General features: G+C 59.8%; 3 long non-coding RNA genes across 3 annotated transcripts; all 3 read right to left on the reverse strand.

The window, feature by feature from the left end:
- Window positions 1-288: 288 nt before the first annotated feature.
- LOC122236597 lies at window positions 289-6,234 on the reverse strand. Its single transcript, XR_006214683.1, has 2 exons — window positions 5,734-6,234; window positions 289-1,578 (listed from the first exon to the last, which is right to left on the reverse strand). It is a non-coding gene; the product is annotated as an uncharacterized LOC122236597 (long non-coding RNA).
- A 2,893-nt stretch (window positions 6,235-9,127) lies between these two features.
- Window positions 9,128-10,492, reverse strand: LOC122236376. The gene is made up of 2 exons (XR_006214442.1): window positions 10,282-10,492; window positions 9,128-9,344 (listed from the first exon to the last, which is right to left on the reverse strand). It is a non-coding gene; the product is annotated as an uncharacterized LOC122236376 (long non-coding RNA).
- An 8,706-nt stretch (window positions 10,493-19,198) lies between these two features.
- On the reverse strand, window positions 19,199-23,089 carry LOC122236598. Its single transcript, XR_006214684.1, has 2 exons — window positions 22,973-23,089; window positions 19,199-19,561 (listed from the first exon to the last, which is right to left on the reverse strand). It is a non-coding gene; the product is annotated as an uncharacterized LOC122236598 (long non-coding RNA).
- Between the last annotated feature and the right edge of the window lie 3,786 nt (window positions 23,090-26,875).

The following is a 26,875-nucleotide window of genomic DNA, read 5'->3' on the forward strand; positions in this document are numbered from 1 at the left end:
AGAACAGCTCTCCCTGCCATTGCATCAGCCCTCCCTGAGAGTCACCCCTCCCTCCCGCCCCCATCCTAGGACATCCCTCAAGGTCACCTTTCCAGCTTTCTCTGCCCTGTGTGACTAAACTTGCGACCTTCCTCACAACAGGTGGGACAGGCCTAGGGATCCTGGGAAGTCAGGAGTTCAGGGTGCAGGGACAGTAAATTCAAGCCCATCGGTCCTCCCCACCTGAAAAGCCAAAACTCCAGCGACAGGAGGAAGGGAGTAAATCACAAACTACCAGACCTTCAGGAATGAGGTAGGAGGCAGGTTTTATTTAATTGGACAGCAGCAACACACAGCACAGACCCTGCCCCGAGCTGAAGTATGCCCCTATCCCTGGGTGAAAGGGTACCCTGGGCCAGCCCTGACAGCCTAGGGGGCTTCTCTCTGCCTGGTCGCACTCAGGGTCCATCCCATCTGATACTGGACGGTCTCCGGTCTTGCACTAGCACGTGCACTGCAGGGCCACCGGCGGACTCAACAGGCCCATCTGTGTCCTTTCTGGGCCCACAAGGGACCTTGCTCCCTGCTCCACGTGCCCGGAGAGTGTGACAGCTCTCCCCACACCCCCAAAGTTAGGATGCCACAGGGTTCAGGGAGAAGAGGCCAGGCACACTCAGGTCAGGCCAGCCTGGTTCCGGAAGCCGGAGTTGGCATTTAACGGTCTGGGGGCCCAGGGCAGCTTCCTCTTGAGTAACTGGCTGCTGGGAAGGAAGGTACAGGCCTGGCTCACGTCCCACCAGGCCTGGGAGAGAAAAGGCCAAGGCTCCAGGCTGGGAGGGTTACTGGGAGGGGATAGGGACCCAGATGGCTTCCCTTTCTAGTGGGAGGGCCACCCACCCACCTGCCCATTCTCCCTAGGAGTTCTGTCCAGCCTCAGCCGGAAGTAGGACTGTGCAGGGGGCAGGACCCCCAAGTACGGAGTTGGGGGAGGGCGCCTACAGCAGACAGCTGGGTCCACCCACCCCATTCCAGGCTATATTGCCCCTCCCCCAAGTCCCTCCGCCCAACACAGGTCTGGGTCTGGGTCCTCAGCTTTTCCCCTAGGAATCAGCCCACCCGAGGAAGGCAGGCTGCACAGGCTTCGAGGGGGCTCGACTCCTGTTCCTGCTGAACTGAGCCAGTCTGCACAAATCAACTGTGTTTCAGCTCAGTAGGCACGGGAGGCAGAGCCCAGGGAGGCCCGGACAGTGGGACAGGCAGGCGGCAGGGCCAGAGGAGGCGGGGTCCCGGGGGGCGGAACTTAGCCACTGTGAACACGACTTGGTGTGGACTCTGCTCACAAGCAGCTAAGCCCTGCTCCCCAGGCCAGACGCAGGCAGCAGGGGGCGGGGGGCCTCTCGGCCTCCCATCCCCGGCCCTATCCCCGGGCAGCGTCCTCAGCAGCGAAGGCGGTGGCGGCAGCCCCAGAGGCAGGGCTCAGGGTCGGTTGGAAATCCCTGGCAATGTGATTTGTGACAGGCAGCAAATCCCATCCCCAGGAACCCCAGCCGGCCATGGCACAGGGGTTGGGGGGCACCGGGTGGGACCGGAGGTTGGCACCTGAGGGTGGGGGGGGAGAGAGAGCAAAGGAGGTAAATGAGATTTGAAGACATCTGTGCTCCACGTCCCCGCTGAGGCTTGGTAGGGAAGCCCTGTCCCCACACACGGCGGCGGCTGAAGGGAATGCTGGACCACCAGGCTGGACGCCCCCACCGCAGCCACACGCTCAGGCCCAGGCCCGGAGAGGTAGAGATGCTCCAAGGATCCCTCTGAGCTAAGAGGGCTGCAGGGACTTCCAGAGCCAGGTTCCCCCCCTTTTCCCGCCCCCCCCCACCCCCAGTAAGCCCTGGGCAGGCTAAACGGGGCCATGAGGAGAGGAAGTCGATGGGGTGGCGGGCAGGCGGGTGAGGAAGTGATCTCACCCCAGCTGGCGCCACTTCCTAGAAGACTGAAGGGCAGGAGGAAACCACCAGGGCCTCTCCCCCCTCCCGTGGCCCCGTCTCCTCAGTGGCCAAGCCTTAGCCTGCACCCCATCAGAGCGGATGCCGACAGCGGGTACCCAGCTCTTCCCGTGGGCACACACATCCCCAGAGCACCGGACGCAGGCCCAAGGTGCAAATCTCCACTCTGAAGTTTCCCAAATGCCCTCCAAGCCTCAGTTTCCCCATCTGTATAACAGCCCAGGGCCTCAACCGCACAGCACAGGGAGGTTTCACCAAGAGCGTAAGTCATTCACAAGCACCCGGCACCAGGACCGCCTTACACGATTATCAGTGCTCAGTGCAAAATGAAATTGCGGGGTCCCTTCTTCACAACTTGCGAATTTCAAGACGCTGACAGAAGAGCATTAACCCAAGCTCAGGTCCTTCCGAGCAGGGGAGACCCCGTGAACTGCATGATCACAAGCCCATGAAGCCAGCCTGTGCGTCGTAAACGGAGCTCTCCTTAATGATAAGAGCCCTCTGGCCAGGAGACCCCAACTCTGGAGCCAGTTTGGGCAGCTCTGAACCCTGGTTCTGTAGCATCCTAGCTGGGTGACTCCTAGAAAGCCACTCAACCCCTCTGGGCCTCCCTTTCCCCATCCACAAAGCAGAGATAATGCCGTGGTAAGGATCTCACAAGTGGTACATGTAATTAGAATGGGGCCATGCTGTCATCATCAGGCAGAAACAGAAAAGACGGTGGCAGTGAAGATTCCAAACACTGGTGGGACCCTGGCACCCACATATGGTGGCGCCCGTCACTGGGAGACAGGTGTTAAGAGATGTCCTGCTCTGTTCCCCGACCCCTCCCATTCATACAGGCGCACGCGGGGGCACACACGCGCACACACACACACACACACACACACACATACAGTGGCCACCGGCTTTCCCATCAGGCCCCAGCCCTGTCCCCTCAGGGTCTGGGGGCACCAACTGGGAGCAGACAAGGCCCTGCAGGGCGGCCGGCCTCCCTGGGCCGCCTCCGGAAGTGAGACAGCACATTCGTGTCCCAGGGACGAGAACGGGAAGGGCGGCCATTTGGCCAGGCCCGTTTCCTGTGGGGTTTCCCCTGCACAGAGCCCCAGGCCGGGGCCAAGGCCACTCCCCATCCCCAAAGGCACAAAAGGCCTGGGTCTCTCATGGATGGGGCGCTGCCGTGCAGGTGCCCAGGAGCCGGGACCCCTGTTACCAAAGGTGTGCCTCTCAGGCTCATGGGAGATGGGTGTCCAGGGAGGGCCAAGTCCTTGGCAGCTGGAGGCGTGGGGGGAAGATGGGCCCCTGGGCCGGAGGAGCAGAGCAGGCCCCAAGCCACACGGATGTATGTATGTATGCCTGAGTACAGGGCGTGGAGGCACGAGACACAAGCAGGCAGGCTTACTGTCACCACCCCCCAACCCCATGCTCCAAGAATGAATCAGGGGCAGCTTCCGCCGGGGGCGCCACCACCACCGCCCCCAAGCCTGGTCCCCAAATACTTTCCACCCTCTCGGAGCAGCTGGGATCGGAAAATACCAAGGGCTGCAGGCCCCGCCCTGCCCGCCACCGCCCGCCCTCCCAGCCTGTCACTAACGCTTTGCCTAATGGGCCTAGACTCTCCGCAGAGGCTCCCTGGGCCGGGCCCAGAGCCAGCCGCCAACCTGGGCTGCTCGGCCAAGTGCCGCCTGACCACCAGCCCCCCATCCGTTACCCTGATCCCAACACAGCAACCGTCAACAACCATCCCGATGGGCGACGCTCAGAGGCTGGCACCTGGGTGGAGGCAGGCAGGACAGTGGCAAGTGGGTGGGCCCCCACTGCCCACCCAGGGCTGGGGGGAGGGGGCAGGCCCAGGAAGGGGTGAGTAAGTGAGGACTGAATCACTTGTTATAAATAGGGGAACCGTGCAAGTCACATCCCAGCCCCCACTGTGCCCAGCCACACCACACCACACTCCAACCCCTGCCTTAAACTTCAATCCCCCTAGGATCAGTCACGGAATTCCCAGGGGCCCCCCCCCCCAACATCCACACCGAGAGCCCTTAACTGAGGGGCACACCCTATTGCCATGTTCACCTCTTGCCTTGTCCCCATACGTCCCCATCGTAGCCCTGGCCTGCCTTTTGCAGGGAGGCCGCCAGCCTCGAGGCGAATCACGGGCTTCTGGGCCTTGTCCTCCTTCCTCGGCACCCCCAGGACTCCCAGGCCCAAGGCTGAGGGGTCCCCAGGATCCTCAAGGCATTCTAAGGGCGTGGGTGACCACAGTCCTGGATGGTGATGCCAGACCCAGGCCAGGGGAAGGCCAAAGGTCTTCAAGTCTCAGAAGTCAGCTTCCTGGCCGCTCACCACCCAGGCCCCCCATCCCAGACCACCCAGGCCTGCTCTGCCCAGGGCCACAGCTCAGTGACCACACCCAGGGTGGCGCCAGCTCCAGCACCCTGGGGCAAGGCGCTGCTGGAGCGTGACTCAGCCGTGCCCAGCATGGCGGCGTCCTTCTCTGCCCAAGGATTCCCACACGCCTACGCCCGCTGCCCTCCGTGTACGACCTCTCCAGCTGACCAGCCTTTTCTAACGCATCTCCTTGTCCACCCAGGACACCTGATGGCAGGAGGGAAGGTGGCCAGGGGGCCCCAAAAGGGATCTGAAGGCGAGCGCCCACGACAAGGAGGGGAAATGCACTCTCTTCCGCTTGTTTTCTGGTGCTCCCCATTTACAGACGGAGAAACCGAGGCCCAGAGGAATTCGGGGCCGGGCCCAAGGTCATGCAGCAAATCTAAAGGAAAGCCAGGTCTGCTCCTGGCAGAAAGCGTATCCAGAGTGGAAAAGGGCTGGCCAGACAGCCCAGCGAGGGGCAGGAAGGTGTCTTTTTGCGACCACCCAGGGTTCCCAGCAGTATTCTTCACCGAAAACAGAGCCCCTCCGCTCAGCTTCCCAAGGTGAAGGGCACACTCTGAAAAAATGCTTTAAGGTATATCCAAGTGCCACCTGGGCCCATAGGAAGCAGGTCACCCCACTTACACCCACCCGGACCATGATGCCAGTTACCCTGGGACTGCAGTAGCGACAGGGGCTGCTCAGCAGCTGCGGCCAGCGCAGAACATCTGGCCTCCACTTACAACAGGCAGAGGTCGGTACGGGGGCCCTGGGAGGACCCCTGGAGCATCCGCCTCTGAGATTTCTCTCCAGCGAGCAAGGGTCTGCAGAGACTTGGAGGCCGGGCTAGCACAGACAGGCCCGACCCCCCTGGACACGCCCTGTCACGCATGTGCTCCGCGTGCCAGCCCTGGGCTAGGCCGGCAGCTATTTTAGGGCCCCCTCTGGGCCCACAGACGAGGCCTGCCAGTTGGGGTCTCGAAGGAGCTCCCAGAGGACATCCTGCAAGGGCAGAGGGCAACGGGTGCCCTTCTGGGAGCTAGGACAGAGCTGGCACCAGGCCCCAGGGCCCGTGCCTTCCCAGGACGTGCCTTCCTGGGACTGCGGCGTGTGAACACATGCGCAGGGGCTGGCCCGGGCAGGGTGCGTGGGCGAGCGGACAGGGTGTGTCCCACATCACCTCGCCTCTAAGCCGGGGCACCTGTCGGGTACTGCCCTCCAGCTCCGGCGGGCATGGGAAGAGCTGCCAGAGGACAGCCTTCATGCCAGGGGTCCCACACCGCCCCCCAGCTTTAACCTCACACGGCACCCGTCATCATGAGCGAGCAGCTGGTTAGGACTGGGGCAGGAACGGGGCAGGTGACAGGAGAGCCAACTGCACCTTCAAGGCATTCGGGAGGCCACTGGGTCTGGCTGGGCCTGGCTGGGCTGAATAGGCAAGTCAGTGTAGGGCTGGGGGCTCTGGTGGCAGTCAAGTCCAGTGCTGGGGTCAGAGGTCAGTGTGGGGCTAGAATACAAGGTTCAGGTTTTAGTCAGGGGCCTGCAGCCCAAGGGCATGAGGACTGCGGGCCGCTCGCGGGGCACAGGACTGGGGAGTCATCCCTCCAGGAATCTCCCACACCTGGCCCCCTTCCTAAGCAACCTTGAATGAGCTCCTCTCTCCTGGGCCCGGAGGAGCCAAGAGGGAGGGGAGGGGTGCCCCAATCTCCACCAAGCTGGGGCTACACCTTGGGGCCCCCAAGCCCATCTGCTCAATGGAAGGCCTTCCCTCCACTCGTTGGCCGACATGTCAAGAGCTTGAACCACCGTGTCACCCGCCATCCACGGAACTCTGGGAGACCCCCACCCACCCACTCCTCCAGCCCCATCCCCACCAAAGCCCTGAGAGGCACCCTAGGAGCCCAGGTACCCGTGTGTATCCATCCCTCCCCACCCCAGCCCGGGCATATGCCCTCCCCCTTCCCACCCTGCCGCTGACTCCCGGCCCACCTGGACCTGCCCCCGTGACTATGGGACCCGCCCTCCCCACCACGCTCTCAAGGGTCTCCGGTGGGGGGAGTGGCCAGGGGTCTCCTGGGGAGGGGGTAAATGTTGGGCTGCCCTTCCCCCGCTCCGTAGGGGGCGCCCCGGGACTCTGCCGCCACCGCCGCCGCCAGATGCACGATCCCCGCTGCACCCCCACACACACACACACACACAGCCACCGGCGGCGGGGCGGCGCCCTCCCCCTCTCCAAGCGCTGGGGACCCGCCGGGCGCACCCCCCCACTCCGCCCACGAGTCCGGCGCAGAAAAGTTGCCGCCGTCGCCGCGGCGCCGCCGCCTCCCTCCCGGTTCCCTCCCCGACTCACCCGCGGGGGAGGGGAGCCGGCACTCGGGGCTCCGGCCGCCGCCCCGGGCCCGGCGGCAGAGACGCGGGCGGGCGGCGGACCCGAGACGGGCCGGGGTCGGTCGCGGGCCCGGCTCCATCCCACTCACTGGCCGGCCCGCCGCGGGGCCGAATCGCTTTTAAAACCTTCCCGTCTCCTCCCCCCGGGCCGGACAGGGGGCGGGCGCGGGGCGGGGCGGGCGCCGCCGTCATGTGCCCCCGGAGCCGGTCCGCCCCCACTTTCTCTCTCTGGTCCCCCAACTCAGCCCCAACTTTCTCCCTCCTTGTCCCGACTCCACCTGGGCCCCCGAACCCAGCCCAGCTTCCCCCCTCCGGGTCCTGGACTCGAGAAGCAGCCCCAGATTTTAAGCTTAGGCTCTCCCTGCGGGAGGAAGGACAGAAGCAGGGGTCCTAATGCCCCTCGCACCCCCAAACCCCTCTTGGCAAAGTCCTGCCCCTGCGCAGGAAGAGAAACGCTGGAGGCCGTGGGCAGGGGCAGGGGAGATGGGGAAGGGGGGGGGGGGGGAGAAATGGCGCCAGACGGAGGACATACTTCTGCTGTGTATGTACCCTTCCTTGGGAGGCACGGGCCTGGGCGTCTGGCCTCCTGCCAAACACCAATCCCCACTTCCTCCAGTCCCTCAGTGCCTTCTCCAGCCCCAGGAAGTCCCTCCTTTTATCCCATCCAACCTTCTCCTGCTGCCATGGAAGCCTCCCACCCCAGTCCAGGTGGTCCCTGGATCAAGGTTGCCTCCGGCTCTGGCTTCCCAGCATCCCCATCCCCCACCCACCCAGGGGCTCTGGGAAACTCCCCAGCTACTGGAGTCTCCCTGGGATAGAGTCCCTCCCTGGATCCCTCCCTCCTTCCCTGCCTGCGTCTGTCCCACCACATCCTCCACCGGCCTCCCCTCCACCGGGAGAAACACGGAGGCATTGTTCCCCAGGACGGGGCCCTGCCTTGGGGCCTGGCCTTGTGCCCAGGTGGGGGGCCAGGAACAAAACTAACCAAAGGAGGGGCGGGGTGCCCTCTACCGCCAAGACAGCCTCCTTGGGCATGCCTAACTGCCACTTCACCCTCTCCAAGATGGGACAGAGGCCGATGGCGCCAGATCGCCACCACGGCCACCCCTATGGTGCCATGGCGCGAGGGGTTCTGGAGCCAGAGGACCCTCCTCTGGCTGTGGAGACACACACACAGGCCTGTGTGGGCATTGCTTTGGGGGCCGTTTTTCTCCCCCCACTCCCAACATTTCCCAAATCATATGATTGGGGGTGGGGGGGGGGGTCAGATTGTTCACCACCCAACTCCTGGGAAGTAAGGGTAACGCTGGGGAGTGGGGACCCAGCAGCAGGCCCAGGCAGGGGACCATAGGGGCTGGTTGGATGCCTCTGGGTCACCTCGTACCCCAGAATTCCTCCCGAGTTCTCCATTTCCTCAGTTCAGCTCAGCCGGCTCCCACCTTGGATCTTAGTGGGAATTGGAAGAAGCCGGTGGAAGCCACACCTAGTTCCCATCCCATGGGACCCAGCCTGGGGGGTTCCTGGGTCTTTCTTCTCTGTGGGGCCCAAGGGGCAGGCTGGCCCAAGCTGCAGGATCTGGCAGGTTGGGGCAGGAGGGGGCAGAGCAGCCTGTGGGGCCCTGGGGGAAGATTTGGGGTGGCACAGAATTCCCCGACTCGGGGTGGGGCCCAGAGAGGGGTGGGGTACTTGCCACATGGCCTCCTGAGCAGCTAAGCGCAGGGGAATGGCGTTCTCAGAATCCAGGATCTCCCTGTGGACACACACACACAGGCTTGTCATTTCAGAAACAGACCAACTAGAAAGTGACCAAATTACAACCGCCCCCCCCCCCACGCTGCGCCTCCAGAATGCTTCCTTCGGACCCCAGAACAAGCCTCCCATCCAGAACCATCCCTCGCCTGGCATTAGTCCAGTTGGGCACACATTTAGCAGAAATGCCTCCTCCATGCTGTCCTCCAGGGATATCTGTGCCAAGGCCCTTTATAACCCCAGACGACCCAGCTCACTAAGCTTGGAGGGACCTCAGGTGCCACCAGCTCTCCCTCTGGATCCCCCAGTGCTTGCCCCGTACGCCCTGGTCCTGAGTTGGCCAGTTTACCCAGGGACAGCAGCCAACAGGGATAGGAGTTCTCCAAACTAGCCAACAGATCCTTTGTCACGACAGGGAGGGATAGGGGGACAGGGCCAGGGTGAGGCCAGCTTAAGTGGTCAAGTGGCATAGGGATCACACACACGCCCGTCTGTTCGTTCTTCAAACATTCGCTGAGTGCCTGCTGTGTGCCAGGCACTGTTCTGGGCACCGGAGACCACAGCAGAGAACAAGCCAGAAAAAAAGCTTTGCCCTCATGGGACTGACAGCTGTAGGGAACACACACACACAAAACAGATACGTATAAAGATATATTGTGTGTTGGGTGATCCATGCTAAGGGAAAATAGAAGGGGGCTGAGGAGGTGGGGGCCAGGTCAGGAAAGGCTGCACGAAGACCAGGTGACACTTGAACGAAGACTTCCAAGAGGTGAAGGAGGAGCCGTCCGGACATCTGGAGGAGAAGTTCAAGGTGGAGGGAACAGCCAGTGCAAAGGTCCCGAGGCAGAAACATGCCTGGGGTATTTGAGAAACAATGAGGAAAACAGTGTGACGGACGGACGAGGGGAGCAGGGTGGAAGAACTGAATTTCAGATCTTTGCTCCCCAACTTTCTGGCTGAATATCGTTGGCCAAGTGATCACACCTCTCTGAACCTCAGTTTCCTTATATTGAAAACGTGCAGTTTGCAGTTACGCCAAGGCTCTGAGATGAGATGAGGAATGTCCCGGCCCAGGGCCCAGGATGGGGTAAAAGTTGGATAAGCGAGTGCCCGGAGGTACAGCAGGTACATGCAGTCCTGTGGGCCCGGGAGGGGGTGCTGGGTCAAGGGACCCTGACAGACCCAGCCGCCCCATAGGTCACCCCAGCTCACACGCACGGCTGCCTGCCGGGCCCCATGGCAACGCTGCACACAGAGACATCAAACAGGCCCTGCCGAGGAAGTCCCACGTCACTGTGGTTAGGGTGGCTCCTCCCAGCCCAGCCCCCCTGGCGCGCGTGTGCTCCTCCGTGCCAGTCAGGGCCCCTGCCTCCCATCGCCCTAGTGACGGGCTGTGTTGTGGACGGAGCAGGGATCCCACCACCTGCCCCCTCCCTAGCCAGTTCCAGCCATTCCCCACATCCGGGGAACGACGGTACGAGGTGGCCCCAGTTCACTGCCACGAACCCTTCCACTGAGCCACCCTCGGCCCGGGTGACAGCACCAGGGAAGCCCTTGCCTACCCACCTACGGTTGAGAGAAGCTGAGGCCCCAGGGATCTGTGGGGACCCCCACCCCCTCCCCCCAGCCTGGCGCCTGAAATCCCTAGGGCAGCGTCTGGGTGTTGCTCAGGGGCACTGGAGGGGTGAGTCAGACAGGAATAGCCCCCAGGCCTGGCCCAGCCCCCACCCGAGGACTGACTCACCACCCACCCAGCACCGGATGACATCAGGGCCTGGCCTGCCACCCTCACCTGGCACCGCGCCAGAATGGGGGCGCCCGAGAGGTGTCACATCTGGCTGCCCTCTCCCCTCAGACCGGGACCTGGCAGGCGCAGGGTTAAGGAGGGGCCCTCCTGGGGGTCTCCCCCCTAATCCCATCCCCCCTTTCCCGGGGATTTCGGGCCCCAGCCCCTCTGACGTCACTGGGGGTTGCTATGGCAACTGGCCGAAGTTCCCAAATAAAATTACCGCGGGCGGGTTAAGTTTCCTAGGAGGCAGCCGACGGGTAAACAATGGCGGTGGCAGGCGGGGCCGATGAGGGGCCGTCTCCCCCCCCCCCCCTCTGCTGGGACTCGGGGGGTCCCCACGTCGGGGAGCAGCGTCCCCCCTCCCGCCCGGGACCCGAGAGCCTGTGAGCACGGAAGGCACCGGCGCACGGATGGGGGACAGCAAGGCCGCCACCGAGATGAGCGGGGCGCGGGGGGGAGGGGGGTGGGGGTGAGAGGGGACCTCGGACACGAGGCTAGGGCGGCGGGGAACAAAGAGGGGACCTGAGGCCTGGGATCCGCCCCCCGCAGACCCCGCCCCCCCCCCCCCCCCCCCGACCCCGGCCGGCCGCCAGTCCAGCTGTGGCTGCTCCCAGCTGCCTGGCTCCCCACATCTGGCGGGCCGCGCGCTCACTTCCTGTCGCCCCGGCTGCCTGGAGGGAGGTAAAAATAACCCTCCCCCTCCCCCTGCCGGCGGGCGCAGACGGCGGATCCTCCCGGCCTGGAGGAGGGCGAGGCCGAGCCGCAGCCGGGGAGCGGAGCCCCCCTGAGGCCGCCTCCCGCCCCTCCCACTGCCTCGGTGTCCTGGGAGGAGGGGCGCCGGGGGGTGGCACGGATCCCGGGCCGCGGGACGGGGCTGAGGATCCCGTTGCTTTAGGGCCACCAGGAACCAGGGGAACCTTCGTGTCCAAGCCCCATCCCCCCGCCCGTGGAGGAGGGGGGTGTGCCAGCTCCAACCCGCTGGTGGACTGCGACCAACGTGCCCGGGTTCCAGTCGGGGGTCACTCGCTCACTGTATAGGCAAGTCACCGAAAGCTCTCTGAGCCTCCGTTTCCCTGTCTGTAAAACGGGATAACAGTGTTCACCTCAAGGTGCGTTTGCTCAGTACTGTTAGCTATTATCTTTTCGCCATCCCTGGGGAGGAGGGGAGCTAGGGGGCTTGAGACCTTCAAGTACTCCTGCCAGATAAAACACAGGACACCCCGTTGAAGCTGATTTTCAGAGAAACAAGGAATCACTTTGTACCTTAAGTTATGTCCCCGGCAATATTGGGGGACGTTATTATACTTAAAATTTTTTTTTTTTACTTGTTCTGTATCCGAAAATCAAATTTAACTGCGTCTCCTGTATTTTTATTTGCTAAATCTGGCAGCCATCATCTCTGGCCCGAAAACACGCCAACAGACACCTCCCTGGCCTCCTTGCTCCTGGCCTTACCCCTTCCACCCCTTCTCCGGAGACAATCTAATCACATCTTCCCTCCTCCCTCTACCATTCACTCTGCGAAAATTCCCATCCCCCTTTTCCCAGGGGGATGGGATTAGGGGGGAGACCCTAGCATTCTTCCAGGGTCTCCCACCCCTTCTGACCACAGGCCCTGCTTGTCAGGTCCCCACTTCTCCCCAGCCTTTCACACTCACCTGCCCGCTGGGTCGCAAGCATCCTTCAGATCCTAGGGCATTACTCTTCCGGGAAGGCTTCCTTCCCTCCCACCGAGACCCTCTGACTTTAGACTCTCCAGGAACCCTGTACTTTTCTGCGTCCGCACTTCACCATCCCAGTGATTTATTCAATCATTTGAGTTAAAAAAAAAAAAAATCTTTTTTTTTAATGTTTATTTATTTTTGAGAGAGACAGAGACAGAATGCGAGTGGGCTAGGGGCAGAGAGAGAGGGAGACACAGAATCCGAAGCAGGCTCCAGGCTCTGAGCTGTCAGCACAGAAGCCCACGTGGGTCTGGAACTCACCAACCGGGAGGTCATGACCTGAGCTGAAGTCAGACGCTACACCGAATGAGCCATCCAGGCGCCCCAGTCGGTGGTACCTATTATGGGGTCCTGGGGAGCTGGAATGAAGTGATGCCGACTCCTGGGAAACTTCTCCCTGGCCTCAACTAGCCTGGCATAGCCTCTGGAGGCCAAGGCCTTCAACTGTCTTCTCTGCAGCCCCCACCACACTCTTGCAGGTCCCACCCGAACCGTGAGCTCAGACCTATGCTCCAGACTCCCCCAGATATGACCACTGCCGCGAGGGGGAGCCCACGACACCCTGCCTGCGGTCAAGCTCGGAGTTCCGCATCCTCTGGCGAAGAAATGTGCCTGTGCCTCAGTTTCCCCATCTGTAAAATGGGCATAATACCTGTGAGCCGTCAGAGGGCTATTGTGAACATTAGTTAATATCCATAGGTACACACGTGAGTAGAGCAGCTTGGAACACAGAATGTATTCAGTGTTAGCTCCTTTGGGGGGTGGGGGTGGGGATGAGAAGCCCAAATCCCCTCCTCCTGATCCCCCCAACCCCAGGCAGGCACCCCAAGTCCCTCTACAAAAATGGTTTCGACTCCCTGGTCCAGCTCCTCAGGGCTCTTCTCACCCCACAGCAAGTACATCGTGCCATCCCCTGATCCTGGCACCAGACTCCACAGGCCCGAGGGAGGGTCCGGCTTGCGGCGACACACCCTCTGTCCCCCGACCCTCATTGAACCGCAGCTGTCTCTTGCGCCCTCGTGTCTGCGCCCACCAGCACCGCAGGCCCGATCAGAGTCCTCAATCTCGCAAAGGCCGCCGCTCCCAAAGCCCCGCGCAGCTTCCATCCGGCGAGAGGCTCGAACCCTGCTCCCCGGGGCGGACGGGGCGGGCTCCCGGCGGCGGTTGCCCGGCAACGCGCTGTTTGTTAGCGCGGGGGGCGGGGCCGGCGCGCGCGGTGACTCACAGCGGCGTGATGCGGCCGGGCAACTCGCCCGGCAGCCTGGCGGGCGGCCCGGCTTCTGCCGGCCCCGGCGGCCGGAGGGGCCCGGCGGCGGGGGCGTCCCAGCCCCCAAGCGGGCGCCCGAGGCCCGTGGGGAAGCGGCCGAGCAAGGCCCCAGCTCTCGGGTTCGGTTCGAACCCGGGCCCCGCCTCTCACTCTCGAGTTACGTGCTCGTTGCCTCAGTTTGCTCATCGATAAAATGGAGTCCACGTTGCAGGATGCAGTAACCCTGCTCTGGCGCACGAGGCAGCTGGGATTATTACCCCGTTAACACTCCGGAGCAGCGCTTTTGGTATAGCCCCGACCCGGCTTGATCTCCTGTGTCTTTGGGCCGCAAGGGAATCACACCGAGCCTCAGTTTCCCCATCTGGTAAAAGGAGGTAGCAAGAATTCCCTACCTCACGGGTGGTTTGAGGATCCATGAATCAATAGTGAGACAATGGCTGGCGCATCTCAGTGCCAGGGGTCTGCCCCCAACCAAGGAGGGGAGGAAGTGTAGGAAGTTTTCTCAGTGGTCTGAGCCCTACAGGGCAAGGAGGTCAGCGCAAGGCAGGTGCCCCTGGAAATGGGTGTGGGTCACAGGCTCAGAGTAGGATGCCATGAAGGCGGCTGCAGAGGCCCCCATCCCCAAGCCGGAGCTGGCAGCACCTGCTGCAAGCTGGCCAGAGGGGGGCCTGGGCTGAGTCACCGCCCAGCAATGAGGAGTGAGTCACGCAGGGCGGGGTCCCCCCCCAACAGCCCCCCCCCAGCCGCTCCCACAAAGGGCCTTTGAGAAGAGTTCCCCACCCCCTCCTCCAGTCCTTAAGCCCCTCTGGAGGGTGGGATGTGGGCCAGGACCCTGATGGGCTACCCCCAGGAGCCCTGCCTGGCGGGCTACCCCCAAGGAGCCCTGCCTGGCCTGGGAGGGACAGCCGGTTTCCGCCATGTCTGTGAAAAGTCACCGTGGGCAGCCGGGGGTCCCCCCCCCACGGAAGGGGGTTCCAGGCTGCCTGAGTCATTCCGGGGACAGCAGAGGGTCACATGCACAGAGTGGACAAACTTGAGTCAGGCTGTCTAGTAAGGCTGGCAGGCGGGGGGGCCCTGGATTCTGGCTTTGTGAAAACCCCAGGAAGAGCCATCTTTCCAACCAACCCCCCCCCCCCCCAGCTTGGGAACCTGCAGCTCAGGGAAACCCATGGCTTTTGGCAGGAAGAGGGGTGCACATCTGGCCATGTCTCCTTGGCTTTACCACCCCTCTGCCTTGTCTACAGTGGGGACTCCTTGTCTACAGTGGGGACTTCTCCCCACCTTAGCTGTCCTTGAACTTGGTGTGGAAGGAGCAGCAGGGCCCTGTGGCTGAGGAGAGTGAGGCTCTCTCTGCAGGATCGGGTCCCACAATTCACAGCGACACCCAAACACTCAGTAATCAAGATGAAACTTTTTAAAAAAAGATTTTATTTTTAAGTAATCTCCACACCCAGTGTGGGGCTCAAACCTACAACCCCAAGATCAAGAGTCATGCTCAATCGACTGAGCCACCCAGGCACCCCCTGAATCATTTTTTACAACCGCTTTATTGAGATAAAATTTACATGCCATACAAATGCCTTATTTAAAGTATACAACTGGCGGGGGGGAGGCACCTGGGTGGATCGGGGGCGCCTGGGTGGCTCAGTCTGTTGAGCGTGCAACTTTGGCTCAGGTCATGATCTTGGGGTTCGAGAGTTCAAGCCCCGCATCCGGCTCTGCACTGACAGCTCAGAGCCTGAAGCCTGCTTTGAATTCTGTGTCTCCCTCTCTATCTCTGACCCTCCCCTGCTTGTGCTCTCAAAAATGAATAAACATTTAAAAAAATGCACAATTAGGTGCTTTTAGTATATTCACCCCCACAATCAATTTTAGAACACTTTTATCCCCCTAAAAAGAAACCCAGATACCCATTAGTAGTCACCCCCCATTTCCCCTTCATCCTCCTTAGCCCCTGACACAACTAATCAACTTTCTATCCCTGTGTATGAATGGACTCCTATTGTGTGACTTAGGACTGGCTTCATTCACTTTTCAAGGCTCATTCGTGTTAGACCATGTATCACTACCTCGTTGCTTCTAATTGCCAGATAATATGTGGTATGGACATGTCCCTCCCCCCCCCTTTTTTTTTTAAGTTTATTTAATCATTTGAGAGAGAGGGAGGGAGAAAGAGAATCCCAAGCAGGCTCCGAGCCATCAGCACAGAACCCGACGCAGGGCTCAATTCCACAAACTGTGAGATCATGACCTGAGCCAAAACCAAGAGTCGGTCACTTAACCATCTGAGCCACCCAGGTGCCCCTACATCACATTTTTAAATCTATTCATCAGTCGATGGACATTTGGGTTGTTTGCACTTTGGGGCTGATATGAATAATGCTGCTGTGAACATTCTGTGTAAGTTTTGTGTGGGAGATTAAGTAAGATTTGAGAAAAATAAACTTTTTGTAAGTATATTTCCAACACGGGGGCTTGAACTCACGACCCCGAGATCAGGAGTCACATGCTGTGTCGACTGAGCCACCCAGGTGCCCCTCGGGTGTAGACCTGAGCCTTCCAGGAAGGTCACCACTGATCACCCAGGGCTATTGAGATAAGCCGTCAACATGGATTTTTAAAAATCTTTTAAGTATTTTATTTACTTCTTATTTATTTAAAAAGTTTATTTATGTTGAGAGAGAGGGGAAAAAAAAATCCCAAGCAGGCTTGAGCTGGAAGCATACAGACTAACCTGGGGTTCGATCTCACAAGCCACGAGCTGATGACCTGAGCTGAAATCAAGAGTCAGACGCTTAACCAACTGAGCCACCCAGGTGCCCCTAAGTTTTCATTTATTTAAATAATGTCTACACCCCACATGGGGCTTGAACTCACAGCCCCGAGATGAAGAGTCTCCCCTCTCCTCCGGCAGACCCAGCCAGGTGCCCCCCAGTGTGGATTTTTTTTTTTTTAAAGAATGTAAACAATCTGCTTAATTTTTATTTTTAGTATATGTGCTGCCGAAGCGAGCAGAACAATCTGCTTAATTTTTATTTGATTGCATGTTGAAATGGTACTGTTTGGGGTATATTGGGTAGATGAAATATATGATTAACATTCATTTCACCTGTTTCTTTTGCCCTTTTTTTTTTTTTTTTTTAATGTGGCTGCTCGAAGTTTTTAGAATTCCGCATGTGACAGCTTGCGTTTGTGGTTTGCCAGAGCCTTCTGCTGAAGAGCGCTGTGCTGGAACCACTGCCTTGGTTTCCTTCCCTCTCTTTTACTTTTTTTTTTTTTTTTTAATGTTTATTTATTTTTGAGAGACTCAGAGAGATAGAGCACGAGTGGGGGAGGGGCAGAGAGAGGGAAGACACAGAATCTGAAGCAGGTTCCAGGCTCCGAGCTGTCAGCACAGAGCCTGACTCCGGGCTCCAACTCACGAACTGTGAGATCATGACCCGAGGTGAAGTGGGACACTTAACCGACTGAGCCACCCAGGCGCCCTTCCTCTCTTTTGCTTCTCAAGGAGCTGCCTGGGCACATCGCTGACACCAAGTTGCCCAGCCCACCCGACTTCCTCAGCCATCGCTGTCCTCTATCTCTGGGTAACATCTGTCACCTTTGCTCTCTTCTGCCTTGGCCCCGGGACACTACTTTCTCCTGGTGTCCCTCCTCCTCCCAAATGCCATCCTCTCCAGGCATAGCTGTGCTCACCGTGTATTGATGACCCCTCCTCTGAATATCTCCTCCAGGAAGTCCTACAGGTGTCTCTGACTCAGCCTGTCCCCATGCACGTCCTTGGTTCCTCACTCCCTCTCGCTCGCTCGCTCTCCCTCTCGCTCTCCCTCTCTCTCTCTCCCTCAGCCCTGTCGGCCCCAGTTCCTGGGCTCCCCATTCCCACCTTCCTCCAGACCCCTACCTTAATCCAGTCCCGTGTGTTTTCTCCCGGACAGCCACACTGGTCTCCCCGCTGGCCCTCTGCTTCCAACCTTGTCCCCTTTGCAGGGTGCATGACCTGGTACATGTGACGTATTTTTGCTTAAAACCTCCCAAAGACTCTGCTTTTTCATGATCCAGGCAGTGATTGCACAGCTATATTTATTTATCAAAACTCATAGAATTGTATAAAGGCTGAATTTTACTCTCTGTAAATTATACCTCAATAAACTGAACTAAAAATAAAAACCCTCCAAATGTTCCTGTCTTACTTATAATCCAAACTCCTCCCTGGCCACTGCATGGCCCCACCTCCTCCAGAAGGCTTCCCTGATTGCACCCCATACTTAGGCTGGCCCCCATGCCCCCCCACCCCGTACTCACTCGTGCCTCCAGCTCTCAGCCCTGAGAACTCATTACTATCAGCTAGCTATGTGACTGTCCTCCCCCCCAAACAGTGGCAGGAAGGTGGCATATCTATTTTGTTCCCCAGCATGCCAGGAATATGGTAATTATCAATACATCGATGCAACAGATAATTGTCTGAGACTCTGCTCTGGTGCCACAACAATGATCAAGACAAAGCTTCCTGCCCTGAAGAAACTGACACTGACACGTGAGTACAGGAGACAGACAAGAAATGAGATATGCAGTAAAACATATAGTGTGGTCAAAGGTGACAGGGTGATGGGTGAAAAATAGGGCAGGATAAAGCAAGGGGGTGTGATTTTAAACAGGGAGGGAAGGTGTCACTGTGGAGGTGATCGTTGAGCACAGACCTGAAGGAGGCAGCCATGTGGGTATCTGGGGGAAGAGAGTCCCTAGTAGAGGGAACAGCCAGTGCAAAGGCCCTGAGACTGGACCGTGCCTGGTGTGTTTGAGGAACAGCGAGGAGGCCTGTGTACACAGAGCAGAACGAGCAAGGGAGGAGGTGAGGGCAGGGGTGGGGGGATGGGACAGGATAGCGTGTGCAGGGCTGCGGGGAGGAGTGTGCTCTGAGTGAAATGGGAAGCATGGAGAATTCCGAGCAGAGGAGGGACGGGACCTGACTCGGCTGATCCCAGGTGCCCTCGGGCTGCTGGGGGTGGACCAGACAGACTGTGTGAAGCTGGGGCAGGAGAGCAGGGAGCTAGTGACTGCATGGGACCAGGAGGAGACCTGGTGGGGGCCCTGGGGCGAGTAGGATTCTGATGCATTTAGGAGGGACAGTAACTGAATTTATTAACGGGCTGCATTTTGTTAAGAAGGGTTTTGGCCCCAAGCGGCTGGAAGGATGGAGCTAAGCTGGTTTGTGGTTGAAGTGAGCAAAACTCCCGCCCAGGGCCTCATCCTGGCCCTGGACTGTCCCTTTCCAGTCTTTGGTGGGGGTGCAAAGGGAGGCATCCTCACAGTCTGGGTCTTGCCTTTTCAAGCTTTTCTCTTGGCTGACTCCTGAGTGTGCGAGCTACGCACCCATCTGGGCACGTGCAGCCACCACCCGAGACCCCCGCTGACCTGGCATGCGTACACATGGCCACAAACTTGGGGACCCCTTGGGCCTGGGGCTCTGAGCTGTCAGGCACCTGCCTGGCGTACATCTGGGTCTCTAAGAAGACCCCCGGGGGGACAGGAGGTGACATGGGGTGGGAAATCTCTCAAGAAGTTCAAGAAGGGCTGCTGCTGAGTCACAGCCCTGGGTCCCCTATGAGTCAGCACTGGCAGGGGCCCCAGGAACTGGGGGCTGGGGCTGGGGTGGGTAGGGCAGTTCCCACGCCCAGAGGAACCAGGCGGTTGGGGCACTGGGGCTTCCCCTACTGCCTCTCCCATCCTGTGCTGGTCCCCGGGGGGGATATTCGGAGGACTCTAGGGGCAGGAAGCGGGGGAAGGGTGCTGACCACTGGACTGGGCTCCAGGAATCCTCTCTCCTGATCTGACCCGGTTCAGGAATGCAGAGGCCGCCCGCCCGCCCGCCCAACATGTTGCAGCAAGAAGGAGTAGAGCTAGCCATTAAGAGGGACCACGTGCAAGGGAGGCATTTGTGGGGACGTCGGTTCTATTTAAGAAGAGCTCCTTATTTCTGGGGCCTCTGCATTTCGGCAGTGGAGGTTCCAGCCTGGGGGTGCAGGCGGGGTCCCAGCTGCCCAGAGGTAGGGGGTGTGGGAGGCCACGGGAGCTGAGCGCCAGCCTGCCCTCACGGAGGGGAGGGTCCTGGAGTCTGCTGCCCCCTGCTGGTGGCCTCGGGAAGCTCAGCGGGCAGAACTCGGAGCGCTTTTCGGGCCAATCCTTGCAGGGAAGGAGATGGGGAAAGGCCTCGGGCAGGATTCCAGCTCTGCTGCTGTCCAGGCTGTGCCACCTTGGGCAAGGGGCAGCCCCTCTCTGGGCCTCAGTTGCCCGTCTGTAAAAAGCACAATATTCATTTCGTTGGCTTGCTGGGAAGAGTCTGAGATGATTGTCCGTGAATGAATGAATGAATGAATGTTGTACATTTCAGAGTAACCCTCTCCCTCCTTTCAGTTATCAGAGGGAAGGGCGCGGGAGGCGACCCCACCCACGAAGGCCCAATTAGTATTTACTCCTGTCCTCTTCTTTACATGCTCTCCCTCTCAGGGAATTATCCCCCATTTTGGGGGGAGTCAGGCATAGAATAGACCTGGACCCCCGTAGCCTCTGGGGGATCCTAGGGACATCCACCTGCCTGGGCCAGCTGGAGCTTGGCTTTCCGGGCAGACCTGAGGAAGGGTGCAGGGTGTGGGGAAGGTGGAGCTGTGAAGGGGAAACTTGGGCAGGACTATGGTGAGGGGGCCGAAGTGGGGGCGGCGGGGGTCGGGGGGAGGGATATGGCCAGGTAGAGCAGGGCCATGGCTCCACAAGGGTTGAAGTCTGGGCTTGAGTGGGGTGCACAAAGGCTTCTCTGACGCCTTGTCAGACTGAGATGGGGGGATAAATAGAATGAGAAATCTGTCAGCTCAGCCCTGGACATGGGGAGGCCGCCTGGCTCCCTCACGGTCCCTGAGGTGAGGTGACTTCCCTCCACCAACCAGCAGCCATCATGGCCACAGCAGGCAGGGACTATGAGTGTGTGTTCGGAGTATATGGGAATACCTGTGTGTGGATCCCTGGTGGGAGTCTCAGCGAGTGTCCGTTTCCTGCCGGGTGTGCCTGTGTACCTGATGTGCGTGTATGTGAGGGAACAGGGGAGCCCCCCCCCCCCCCGGACCTGTGTATAACTGTTGAGTCTACCTTCTGTATGTGGCCTTTGTGCATGCCTATGCCAGATGGTCAGAGGTACACGTGTCCCCAGATATCCCTGTATTTACTGTGTCCTTATGGACCCCTGTGCCCTGGGGACCTGTCTGGGTTTTTTGTGTGTGTGGGTATGACTGTTGGCTTTATGAATTCTAGCATGCCTCTGCCCTTTGTACATGAGTCATTGAGCATATATTTGTGTGTCTGTGAACTTTGTGTGTCTGTGTGTGTCCCTGAGACTGTGTGTGCCTGGCATATCTCTATAGATGTGTTCCTATTCTGCGTGTATATCCATGTGTGTTGGGGTATTGTGTTTCCAGGTGTTCCCATGACTGCACCTGGTGGGTGGGGAGGTATGTTGGTTCTCTGTGTATCCCTGTATGTCTGCGCATCTTGTGTGTGTTCTGTGGCCATCCCTTCGAGGTGAGTCTGTGTATGTGCCCGTTTGGTATTCCCTGTGCATGCCCCTGGGCTCCTCTCTACGTGTATTTCAGTTCTGAACAATCCTGTCCTGTGGAAGCGATGTGTCTGTATTTTGCATGTGTCTGTGTGCTCCCTGGGCCTATTTGTGTAGCTCAGTTTTATGGACATCCTCGTGTGGCCGGTACCCCGGTGTCCCCGCGTGTCCTGACATCCCCTCCTGCGGGTATGTGTGTCTGGAAACCCCTTGCGCACCCTTCCCTGTGTTTGTGGTCCGCGTGCCTTTGTGCGCGTGTGCTCCCCGTGCGCCTTTGAGGTCTACGTGCGTCTGGGTCCCTGCGTGTGCCCGCTCGCGCCCCCGTGTCCCCCGCGCGGGCCCCGGGAGCTGCGTCCTGACGCCCCATGGGTGTCCCGCGTGCGTCCCGGTGCGCCTGGCGGGAGGCCTCGGGGCACACACGGTCGCCGCCGGACCCACCGCCCGGCAAGGCGCGGGGAGGAGGGAGGGGGCGGCGGCAGCGGCGGGGAGCGCGGGCACGTCACCGAGACAGACAGGCGGGCGGGCGGGAGGCGGCGGCCGCGGGTTCGAGCCGGCGCCGGAGCCCCGCGGCCCCCTCCCCCGGCCCGCGGCCTGGGGGGGCCTCCCCCCGCCCAGCCCGGGAGCCGCCGAAATGCAATTTCCCGTGCAGGCGCCTCGGCTCAGGGGGCTTTTCCGGGCGGGTTTGGAAAGAAGAGGGGCGACGCGGCCGCGGCCCAAAACGAGGTGAGCGCGGGCGCCAGGCGGGCGGGGGCGCCGCCCGCGGGGAGGGGGCGCGGCGGGGCGGGGCGGCGGCGGAACCCGGCTGCGGCCCCCTCGCGCACCTGCTCGCGGCCCGGGGGCCGGCGCCCTGGCCTCTGCAGCCCGGCCCTCCATTGTTGCGGAGGCTGGAGAAGGGGGGCGGGGAGGCCCCGGCGGCATCTCTGCATCTCGCCTTCCTCGAGAAGGGGAGCCGGGGAGACCAGACGCCCTAAAGAGGACAGGCCCTCAAGCACCCGAGGCTGGGCCGCCGAGGGGGAGGGCAGGCCGAGATGCCCCCGCCGGGAGGGGCTGCATGATGGGGGACACCTGACCACGGGGAGGCCCCGGGGCCGGGCGGTGGCGAGCTTTGTTCTTGGGGGCGCAGAGCGGGTGGGGGCCTCCGATATCCAGGGCTGGGAGAAGCTCAGGTCCGGCGCACGCGTTCGGGAAGGCGCCCCCGGCCAAGTTCACGGGCGCGCGGGCCTGCGCGGGCCCTGCGGAGACCGATCCAGGCGCGATTCGGGCGGGGGGGGGGTGCCCCCATAGGGCCTGGCTGCGGCCGTGGCCCCGCGGCTGCAGCGGCGCCGCCTGCAGGAGCCCTGGCGCCCTCCGCGGGCTCCCCGCCGGCCTGTCATTACCTGCGGAGGCTGCAGGGTATTTACTGGGGCCAAGGTTTACTAACAGGAACACGCCCTCCAAAACTGGCCGAAGAAGGGAAAAATGGCCCAGAATCCCACTGCCGGGGAGCCTTTTTAAAGCGACAGGACCCCTTTCACAGGGACTTCGCCCTGGTGGGCATGCTGAGGGTGGGGGGATGAAGACCTCTTATTGGCTGATAGGAGCTGAGAAGTGCCCCCCCCGTCTCCTTTCCCACCCATCCCCCTGCCCTGGACTACTCACAGATACATTTACGGAGCCACAGTTAGATATTCCCAAATCCCTGATGAAGTCTCCCAATCCACACGTTATACGTGGACATACATCATCCCTATTGTTACTCCCATCACCTGCGGGAACAGTCATCCGCACGCTCGCACACACAGTCACTCACGATAACACTGCCACGTGGGCACACACATCACCCACGATGACGAGGACGCGCAGGGCTGACAGCTGGAAAACATTGCTACGCTGAAAAATGCAGCCATCGCCGACAGTGGCCGCAGTGTAGACACCGCCTTGCCTAAAACGTGGACATTCACATAGTTCTCTACTGCACGCACACACACACCCGGATGCTCAGTGTTGCACGGGCACCCGCAGGCTGTCACCCAGGGTAGCCATGACTACCACAAAGATTTAACCCCCCCCCCCCATGTACTGATAGATACCGCCATCCATAAGAACTGGGGCAGACACACGTACACATCGTAGACATCCACGTGCCGGCCCAAGCAAGGATCTGCAGTCCCCCAGACGACTGGACACACACACACAGCTGATATAAGGCGTGTGTGGACACTGACATCAGGTCATCATGATCGTGACGTACACACGTACAGATCCCCAGTAACACAGCTGCACGTGAGGACACACGGTGGTCCATGGTAAGACTGACCTCCTAGACCCCCATTATGACACTGTCACCCACAGACAGATGTGAACCCTTCAGCAGTACCTACACCTATAGTCACCTACCCTAACACTTGATTAGACACCTCGACACCTACAATACCAACACACAGAGTAACACACGCGCAATGGCCCACAGACCCACGGGAAAATGACAGAGGGACAAGCAGAAATCTACAGTCGCCTGGATGTAAAGCCAACACTTGTTTATTGAGCATCTGTTATGTACCGGGCACTGTTCTAGCACTGGGATGCAAGAGATCAAAATCCCTGTCCTCCTGGAGCTGACATTTTAGTGAGGGCGGTCGGGGGGTACCATGATCAGATGACACACAGACTACAGTCACCCCCAGTGACACTGACAGACGACAGACACCCACACACGCTGGCTCACACGTCGACCTGCAATTACTCACAATTAGCCTGACACACACCCACAGTCATACTGACATCCACACACAAACAGAAGCCCACGGGAGTGCCGACACTTGTGCCGACACAAAGACACCACTGGCATAGACAGCCACCCACTACAGCACACGCCCACCTGGATATACAGACACCCACAGAACCCCCCGAATAGCCCAGCAGAGTAGCTAGGAGCCCAAGCCCACTGCAGACCCCCAGTTACAGGTCCACTGGTAGCTGCTGCCCGAGTTTTGGCAGGCACAGTCCACCCTGACCCAGACCCAGGGTCACCCTGCACCATGAACCTCACTACAAGTGTCTGAATTTCCCATCGACCTGCCCTAGGCCCCTCCCCCTCCCCCACCCCCACCCTCACCCTAGCCCCGGAGAAGCTGGACCCTTCTGCCTCCTCCATCTCTGGCCCCCTATCTGGTAGCCTTGGGATAGAAGCCCAGGGTCCCAGCCCACTGGCTGCCCCCAGGTCTTGATGGGACAGATGAGCCCCTTGGCTGAGGACCCTGTGTGAAAGGGCAGGCAGGTGGAGAGGAAGCCATGGGGAGGGCAGGTGGGAACCTGAGAGGTCACGGAGGTATCAGGGAGATGAGGAGTCCCCTTCCCCCCAGTCTACACAGCCTGGGCCATCGATGGGACTCCACTTGGGGACCTCCAAGTGCACTTTTGCTACACACTCCATAATGGGCTCTGTCGGCCAGGCTCTGACCAGCTCCTCCTGCACGTGCCCCACCAGGGTCTATCCACGCACACAAGGGCACACACACAGGGACATGTGCACACCGGAGCAACTACGGGGTCGTGCAACCAGGAACACTCGCGTGGACATACAGAGAGGGGCGCACAAAGACGTGCAGGCTGCCAGACACCCTCTGGAAGCCCTGTACCTCTGACCTTGCGCCCCTGGCCCCTGTTCTTCAGCTTGACAGACCTGCCTCCTTCCGTCTCTACCCATCACGTTCTGTTGGGACCTCTCACCTCCAACTCTGACCCCCAGACCCATGCCAGCTGCCTTGCCTTGCTGCCTTGCCCTTCTGGAGCTCAGGGTGAGGGTGGGTGTGGGGGCAGGTCGGTGTGGTTTTGGGATGGCTCCCCTCACCCATCACTCCCAACCCCCTGCCTAGACAGATCCTCCCAGTTGGGATGGGAGCTGGGGGGGGGGGGGCAGGGAGGGGTGCTGTCGCAAGGACTAAGGAACAGGAAGAGGCAGAATGAGGGCTAAAATGGCCCTGAAAAGTCCTCCTTCCTTGCATCAGGGTCTGGGGTTGGGGTAGGAAACAGCCCCCCATCTTCACTCTGCTGGGCTTCAAAGTCAGATAGGGGGATGCCTGGGTGGCTCAGTCCATTAAACGTCTGACTTTTTTTTTAACATTTTACTTATTTTTGAAAGAGAGAGAGACAGAATATGAGCGGGGGAGGGGCGGGGGGGCAGGGAGGGGGGCGGGGCGGGGGGCAGGGAGGGGGTCAGGGGACACAAAAGCTGTGAAGCAGGCTCCAGGCTTTGAGCTGTCAGCACAGAGCCAGGCAACGGGGCTCAAACTCACTACCATGAGATCATGACCTCAGCTGAAGTCAGACACTTAACTTTCTGAGCCACCCAGGCATCCCTGAGCATCTGACTCTTGATTTCCGCTCAGGTCATGATCCCAAGGTTGTGAGATGGAGCCCTGTGTTGGGCTCTGTGCTGGGCGTGGAGGCTGCTTAAGATTATCTCTTTCTCCGTCTGCCCTTCTCCCCCGTGCAAGCTCTCTCTCTCTCTCTCTGTCAAAAAAAAAAAAACAACAAAAAAAGTCAAATGGAAGCCCAGTTGGCCCTTCAGAAAGCCGTAGGACGCTTGATGGGAGGAACGGTCCGCTTCCTCTCTCCCACCTCCCCAAGGGCCCCAAGTCCAGAGAGTGAGATGCAGACAGAGCAGAGCCAACCCTCACCAAGGGCCAGACCCGGACTTGGAGGGGATAGGCTAACAGATCAGATGTAAAGAGGCAGACGCACACAGGCAGACCCAGATAGCAACAGACAGGAGCACACACAGAGCAGGAGATCCAGACAAATACTGGCCCATGAGGGGCACAGTCAGACCCAGACAGACACCAAGGGCAAGGGCAGAAGCCTGCACTGACCACCATAGACAGAGAGACAGGCAGACCCAGGGTAAGCCCCAGGCAACCCCTCCTCCATAGGGCCTATAGGGGCTTTGGGTTTCCTCCCACCCCTTCCTTTGGCTGGAAACCCTGCCTTCCTACCTGGGCTCTGACCCTCCGGACCAGGCACCCTCTGATGGTCCTTGTCTTGGAGACAACCCCTTTAGGGACTTCCCTCTTTGGTAGGTCAAGGTCAGAGCCCTCAAGGAATGACGTCAGAGAGGAGACACAGAAGGAAAAGGGTGTCTTGAGGAGTCTCCCCACCATTGTGCCCAGTACCTTATGCCAGATGACCCCTCATTCTAGCTCCATAGTCATAGTCACAAACAAAGCTTCTGAGGAACCTGGGTGAGTTCTGTTCCAAACTCTTAGAGCCTCACCATCCTCATCGATAAAATGGGTATCCTAATAGTGATGTAGGTAAAGCATTATTATTATAAACTTCCCTTCCTGAACCACGCTTCTCCCCCATAGTTTTAGGCATTCTGTTCTTTAGGACCTTGATTTTCACTGCAGGAGACCCCACATGGCTCTCTCAGAAGGGCCTAGATATCCTGAGCCTGGTAAAGGGGGGCCCTCAAACTATCCTCAGAATGGGGCCCTTTTGGCTGGATTGATGAGTGGTGGGGGAGGGCTCCCTACTCTGAACTCCAGTCTGGTGTGGGAACGTGGCTGGATCCCTGGCCAAGGTCAAGAATGTAGGCTCTAGGGAAGGGGCTTCATGAAGTAGGGGAATTTCACAGGAGCGAGCATTTCCAGGATCCCCTCCCAGGGCTTCCTGTTTGGGGACAGGTCCTACAGGGGCAGAACTTAAGGACCGTGGGCTTCAAGGGGGTGGCCTTGGGGCCTCTGTAGGGAGGGGGTTATGGGGGTCTAGGCAGGCTGACTTTAGAGGTGGGACTGAGGGGTGGGGCTTAGTGGCCTTGGGTGCTCCTGAAGCTGGAATATGGGGGTGCCAGAAGGGGTGGGTTCAGAGGGCGGGGTGTGGAGGCAGGGCTTAGAGGATGTGGACTTTTTGAAGATGGGCTTTGAAGGTGGTTTTATGAGGGATGACTCTGGGGGTGGGCTTTAGAGGACAGGTCCCGGGAACTGGCCATAGGAGTGTGGGCTTTCAGAGTCAGGCTTTAGGGAGGGG

Source organism: Panthera tigris, chromosome A2 (genome assembly GCF_018350195.1).
Source record: "Panthera tigris isolate Pti1 chromosome A2, P.tigris_Pti1_mat1.1, whole genome shotgun sequence".
Lineage (NCBI taxonomy): Eukaryota > Metazoa > Chordata > Mammalia > Carnivora > Felidae > Panthera > Panthera tigris.